Genomic DNA, 7,446 nt, shown 5'->3' with positions numbered 1-7,446 from the left:
AAAGGACGCTTCATGGGCCTTGATAGCACAAGACTTGTGGTCTCAGAATAAATGTTTTCCACACTAAAATAACAGCGGTAATTTTTACGACCGGATGGTGTCCCGCAGCAGTGGAGTAGTGGTTTAAGCATCCGCCTTGTATTGCAGGAGGTGCGGAGTTGGATGCCTAGTTCCGCAGAGTTCTCACCGCTGATAGAATGGGTCCAAGCTTTCCATTGTTCTGGTGCCCGGTTTATTTAGGGTGAAATTGCTTAAAAAAATGATGTCATCAAACTTTGAATAGAAGAAAATATCTTACGCCATGGCGCACTGTGGCCACAGATGCCCATATGCCATAAAAAAATATTAAATATCATCATGACCGAGTGGGCACATGATTTCTATTTCGAAGAAAACAAATGTCAGTGTTGTTGGCCAATGATTCATGCGGCTTGATGGGAGTTGCAATAAAAACGTAACAATAAGCATCGGTAAGTGCAGTGGGCGGAACGCGCAGCTTGAGGAAGTCGACTCGAAGTGGTAAAGATGATGCACAGAGCCTTCGGTCCTTGGTGGCGATCTCGCGGCGCCAGTTTTCAGTGAGGCAGTGAGCATCTGAAATCTTAAGAAAAAAAAATTACAGCGACTTAGACTAAAAGTACCACGAGTTATGAGCTCTCACCGGCTCGAGAAATGATTAGCGCAATGACGCCGTCACAACGCCCCAACGAAATTTCCGCGAGAAATACGCCGACACGGAGTAGTGGGCTTTGTTGTACAGTGTGTTTGTAGGCCCTGTCCTCTGAGCGTTGATCCTCTGTTAGGCCTGCAGCACGTATAGGCGCTGGCGTCCGGCACACGTGCAGCGTTCCGATAGCGACACGACAGATGAGCAGCCTCGCCGCTCGTGGTGTTACGAGAATGATCCGAAAAATTTCTGTGCTTACTTTGTTGATAAAAAATGTACATTACACGCTTAAATTGGAATAGCATAGCCTAGAAAGTAGCCACCTTGTGCAGCAACGCACCCTCCCAAGTGTTGCTGCCACTGCTGGGAAGCGGCCTGGCAATCTTTTTTTGCGTAATCACGTGCGAAATATTTTCAAATTTGTGGTCGGCCTCTGCAATCATATGAAAATGGAAGCTATTGAGCTGCACCTTCATTCGCGGGGAAAGGAAAAAGTTAGCAGGCGATAAATCTGGGGAGGCTACAGAAGCCACAACATATTGTGCGTGACGATAAATTCGCCAAAGAGGTGTGCTCAGTGGTAGAGTACATAATGCTAAACGTTGTCTCCTCAGCTTAGGGGTCAGCAGTTCGAGGACCAACTGGACAGCGACACGCAGCCTGATCAATACCACCTTTTGGGTTGCCTACACGGACCCGTTTGTCATTATCTCTAGTCCTACGTTCCTCAACCCAAAGTTCCGTGATATATAGGTTCCATGTTTTCCGCGATGTCGCGCATGGCTTGTGTTCGAGATGTGTAATCGTCTTCAAAGGACGCTGAGCTCTGAAGCTCGTGCCACTTGAAACTTTTGGCACGACTGATTGCCCCATCACTGTACTCTTGCGACAGGATAATTAACGTCTCTGTGGCCGAATCGTTCAGACTAACGCAACATTTCATGTCAGCTCATTGTTTCCACTTTTTCTGCCTGGTGCAATTGAAAATTGCCCCACACATTTGCCTACGAAGCTACGTCCAAAGCAACTCTCCATCTTGCCTCAGCAGAGTATTTTGGCACAGTGCCTTATTGTTTTGCGTCATTACTCCCGTGAGCGCACCTCTGTGCTGCCATTTGATGACGTGTAATGAGCTTGTCCAGAGTCATTTTGATACTACCTTGCATCATAAATGCGGTAGCCACTACTGCACGCGCGCACTGCTTCTAATCGCACGGGGAGCAATTGAATGAGGTTAGGTTCGGACGATTCCGGTGTGTTTTCCTGAGAGGCGTTTGGCGGGCCTTGTTCCAACAGCGCGTCTCATTTGATGATGACGAAGGCCCAATGAGGCGCGAGGCATGGGCGTCTTACATGGTGTGGTCACGTGATCGTGGCTCCACCATCGTAAGGTGGATCACGCAAACACGCTCAACCCACCACAGAAAAAAGTAGCGTGTTACACGAGAGGCGAAGAGTATGGGAACGCACCGGCAATAGAGTTCTAGTATTTCGTTTACGTGCTAGCGTAGACATACACGAGATCACCGTACGCCTGCTGCACATGCGCAGTAGCCCCATCTGGCCCCGGACACTGCCACCGCGCCCAAGTAGCCCAACACATCGGCCCTATATTAGATATCTCCATGCAAGGCTGGACCCTAGGTAGGCTCAGAGTTGCCGGTGTGTTTCTGATATTATATATGCGTGTCATTAACACATGCAATGATTGCTTGCCCATCACATCCCGAGTATTGCTTTAGGCTTAATAAAACTCTGGCAATCATGGGCCAGGTTAGCCAGGGATCCCTCACTGTTTTGCCACAATTGGCTATGCCATTCTAAGATGTTGATTATATTAGCCTAGGTTTGCACTGACTTATAAAATGTTTATAGCGTGCTGGCAATGCTTAGTCGACTTTGAGCCGTCAGGTAAAATGGCCTGGCAGCTGGCATTCGGTATTGTGACCGAGAAAATTAATGTCATTGTTACGAGCACGATCTTGACAGTTTATAATTTTCGAACTCGCGGGAACTGAAATGAGCTCTGTAGGAGGTGTAAGAACAGGAATGACTTTTTATATCGGTTCACGTATAATTGGCATGCACTGATCCAGCCCTGTGGTTTGTAGTGCTCAGTCAGTAGCTGTTTAGAATCATTAAAATAGGAGAAAAAATAATTTTTTTACGAGCGGCATTCTGTACTTTCTTTTTACTTTTCTGAGAAGGAAAATTCACTGGCTTCAACCTTTGAGAGGCCAGTGAATTTATTTGACATAATTCCATGAAAATTTCGCGCAAAGCATTAAAAGCGCTCCTAGAGCTTGAACACTTGCAGGCAATGATTGAAATTGACATAAGACAAATGAATTCTTCGTGAAAAAATTTGCTTATAGTAGAAAAGCATAATAAAAGCCTCGAAGCTAGAAAACGATGAATAAATGCAGACATGAAATCGAGGCAGCCAGAATGAGCGGGAACTAACAACTAAAATTTGTGTGTGTGTGTGTGAAAACCTCCCGCCAATCGAGGATGTAACGACTTCGCGCTGGCATGTCGTAGGAGAAAAACGTAATATGAACAGGTTATTCAGCTAAGCTGCTTTTCAAGAAATTCGTTGTTTACCTGACAGGTGCACAGACACCGCAGTCACGTAGTTCCCCATGCCTGATTTCAGAGCATAATAATGTTCCCATTTTGTCATGGAACGCAATGCCTTTGAATGCATTTTGTGGCTCCGCTCGCGCAAGTATCTCAAAAACACCACGAACGCGCTTCACTCTAGACAAGTAATTTCACTCTCACACTATCGAGCCGTTTTCTGTGTAAGCAAAGTGCTATATCAATCGTAATGACTCGGCTGAGTGTATTGGCTGAAGGGCTTTTGCGGGCAGTTTTAGCAACGACCAGGTACAAAGCAATCGCTTCATGAGTTATAATTTGTATACATTGAGCATGTGCGAAATATTTCGCCGTTTTTAAGAAGAGGTGCGGCCATTTGTTAAGAGAAGATTACTGCGTCCGAGCATCGTACCATGTGATTATATATTTTGTATTCTTGTATTTTGGTTTATGGTTTACGTGGTTTAACGTCCTAAAGCGACACAGGCTTTTGGGGACGTATTCTTGAATTTTATCTTTCCGTCCATCCCTGCCAATTGCATTGTTCTAAATCCTTCTTTCTTGTATATTTTATTGTGCACTTACATAGCTGCTTTTTATTGCTCTTGCATACATCTTCGCTCATTTTTGTGTAGTATCATATATGAAACCATAAAAGAGCATACATTGTGCATGCATAATATTTTATTTATTGTTTCATAGTTTTGTTACTATTATGTCTGGGGCCACATCACACAGCCCTACACATAAGGCGATTCTTTGAAGCCGTATGATCGAAATCGACCTCCAAGCTCCCCGTTTGTCACTTTAAAGGTTTCAGGCGGTGAACATGATGCTCGCAATGAACTGCTTTTCCTACTGCACTGGGAAAATACTCTGACGCCTGCGCGTTTCTCATTTCCTTGTCTCTTATTGATATTGCCTTGGGAGCTGCCCATGACGCATTCTCCGAGAATTTCAAGCCGCTTTCACAGGATCCGCCAAATCCTCTCTTTTTCAAGTCCCATATCTCCCCACCTTGGCTCCCGGCCGCGTCTTTTTCAAGGAAGTGTGCTAGGCACAGTAAGGTTTCTGGCGACAGCCGGTGGTCTGATTCAGCTGCGTATTCGGCCAGGACACCTGCAGCCGGGGTCCCTGCACGGCGATAGGCATCTGGGTTCCCACGCTCGGTCATCGCGAGGTTTATTGGATTAAAGACGGAGGATTCCACTGCAGAAGACGTGTCCGGCTGGAGGGTGAGAACTGTCGCCCTTTCAACTGTGCCTGCTCGCCGGCGCCTCGCCCATTCAGACTTCCCAGAAGACGGGTCCGGCTTGAGCGTGAGAACTGCCGTTCGGAAGCGAAGACACCTCTCTCTCTGATGGGGGGGGGGGCGATTGTCCAGCGGCACCCTCTCTCTCCGGCGAGGCATGTGACGGGGCCGTGTCTCTATGTGAAGTGGTGTGTGTGTGTGTGTATACGACAGCGCAAGTTAGGCCACGCCCAACCTGGCGAAGGCATTCTCAGACCTGGGGAATTCGAGGGACCGGACCCTTTTAAAACCTGACGACGAGTGCCATGAGGAAGGAATCCTCGATCATCCTCAGATCTTCTCAGGTCCTCCGACCTTCCCCCATCACCCTCCAATGGGTTCCAATATCTTGTAAATAATGTAAAATAAACCCCCTGTACAGTTTCCTTCATAACCAAGTCCGACAACGTCATTCGGAGAAGGGACCTGCGGCGCTGAAAGGGTCAGCTCACTCAAGGACCCCTCGTCCCCAACAACTGGTTGGCAGCAGCTGGGATGGACCGTGCGACATCGTGATTTCTCAACCGGTAAGCGTTTCGGCATTTTGCTGTAGGATTCGCCAGGCTTCAGATTTTGAGAGAATAATCTAGAATCACTGGGAAGTGTATGTCAATTGAGAAAGGGTAATCTCACGACATTTTTGAAGATAGCATTGCCAAAGCGGAGAAGGCATTGTCATGGACCTTATGAAATTGTCAAAGTCGGACTTGCTGTTGTTATGCGAGGAACTGTCAATAGAAGTACAGGGAAAAATTACAAAACTTGAAATATGCAAGACAATTGAAAAGCACGTAGATTACGATCAGCTGGTAGATACGTGGAATTTGGGACAGGAAGAAAAAAGAAAAAGGGAAGCGGAAAGAGAAAAAGAGAAAGAACGGCAAAAGTGGGAAGCTGAAAAAGAAGAAAGAAATCTAAAGCGATTGCAGCTTGAAAGCGAAAATCGAAAAAAAGGCGACAGTACGAGAGCCGGGTCTCCTGAAAGAGCAAGCGATGTACAATCATATAGAATGAACAGATTCATGCAGCCCTATGAAAGTGGAAGGGACATAGGATTGTACCTGGGAAACTTTGAGAGAACTTGCGAAAGGGAGAACTTTGCTTGCAGTACGTGGCCGCAACGGCTTCTGACACTCTTGCCATGTGAAGTAGCTGAAGTCATAGCGAGACTTAGCACACAAGACGCAGCTGACTACGAAAAAGTCAAAGCCAGCCTGCTAAAAAGGTACCGGCTGTCAGCCGAAGCTTTCCGACAGCGCTTCAGGAACGCAATAAAAAACGATACCGAGGGCTATTCGGATTTCGCGTATGGCCTAAAGACGAATCTGCTAGAGTGGCTAAAAGGAGCCGAGGTTTATGAAAGCCGAGACAAAATCATTGAGTGTTTTTGCCTTGAGCAATTTTACCGAAGCATTCCCCAAGTGGTGAAACTGTGGGTTCAAGACAGGGAAAAAGTCGACACAGTTGAAAGGGCCGCTGAGCTAGCAGAGGAGTACGTTTCGCGTAGAAGGTTGAGCACTGAAGAGGGTGCGTCACACGCTCGAAACGCGATGCGAGATAAAGGGCCTAGCAGAAAGGCGCGAAGTGCTAGAAGTTCGGAGCAATCAGAGGCAACGAAGGTAGCGCCAGAAAAGCGTGAAGAACAGGCGAAGAGACAGGGAGCAGACAAAGCCGCGAAAAAAGAGTTTGAGGCTAGTAGGCCATTTCTTTGCTACAACTGCAATGGTGTCGGGCACTTTGCAGCCAAGTGTACAAAGCAACGTTTGGTGTTCTCGTGCGTCGAGGATAACGACGAGAATCTAGAGCTCCTTAAGCCATACCAGCACGAGCTGCACGTTAACGGGAAACCGTGCAGGGTGTTTCGTGATAGCGCTGCGACGATGGACGTTGTCCACCCGTCTTACGTGTCAGTGGACGATTTTACGGGAGAAGTCTCGTGGATAAAACAGGCAATAGAAGAACACAGTGTATGCCTTCCCATAGCTAGAGTGATAATTTGTGGACCGTTTGGAGAGCTAATCACTGAGGCCGCAGTTTCGAAGGCCGTGCCACTTCAATATCCTTACCTCTTCTCGAATCGATCAGACCAATTGCTACGCGAGAGAGGCCAGAAACTCGGAAGCGGGGGGATACAAGCTTTGACAAGATCGAAAACTCGTCAGCTTGCATCTCAACTAAGTCAGATTCCAGAACCTCAGGTAGCCAGAGTTGCACCAGCCAGCATATCGTTGCAATCAAATGAGGAGGGAAGTGAACCAACGAGGAATGAAAGCCAGACAGCTGACCGAGCAAATGAGCGACGAGGGACTTCAACCACTAAGTCGGTAGAGGAATCAGAAAACGCTGAAGGATCCGTTTTATCTCCAACATCGCGTAGTTTTGATCGCCTTCTGCAGGTGAACAAGGAGTCCCTAACAAAAGAACAGAAGCAGGATCCCACGTTGGAAAGGCTGCACCTTACAGCTAAAGAGGTCATCGCGAGACGCAACATAACGATGCATTAGAAGGGAGGCTTACTATACCGACACTACCAGGACAGAAAAGGCAAAACATTTGATCAGCTGGTCGTGCCCGAAAAATACAGAGCGGACATTCTGAGTCTCTGCCACGAAAATGGCTGGGCAGGACATCTGGGAATCAATAAAACAAAAGAGCGCCTATTAATAGAATATTATTGGCCGGGCTGTTTCAAAGATGCAGAACGCTACGTAAAATCATGCGATGCGCGCCAGCGCGTGGGCAAGCCGGGAGAGACATGGAAGGCTCCACTGAAAATTGTTCCATTGATCTCGGAACCTTTCCGCCGGCTTGTAATAGACACAGTAGGCCCTTTGCCTAACACGAAATCAGGCTATAAGTACTTGCTTACTATGCTATGTCCCGCCAC

This window comes from Amblyomma americanum, unplaced genomic scaffold (genome assembly GCF_052857255.1).
Source record: "Amblyomma americanum isolate KBUSLIRL-KWMA unplaced genomic scaffold, ASM5285725v1 scaffold_19, whole genome shotgun sequence".
NCBI classification, from domain to species: Eukaryota; Metazoa; Arthropoda; class Arachnida; order Ixodida; family Ixodidae; genus Amblyomma; species Amblyomma americanum.
This window is presented reverse-complemented; position numbering follows the sequence as displayed.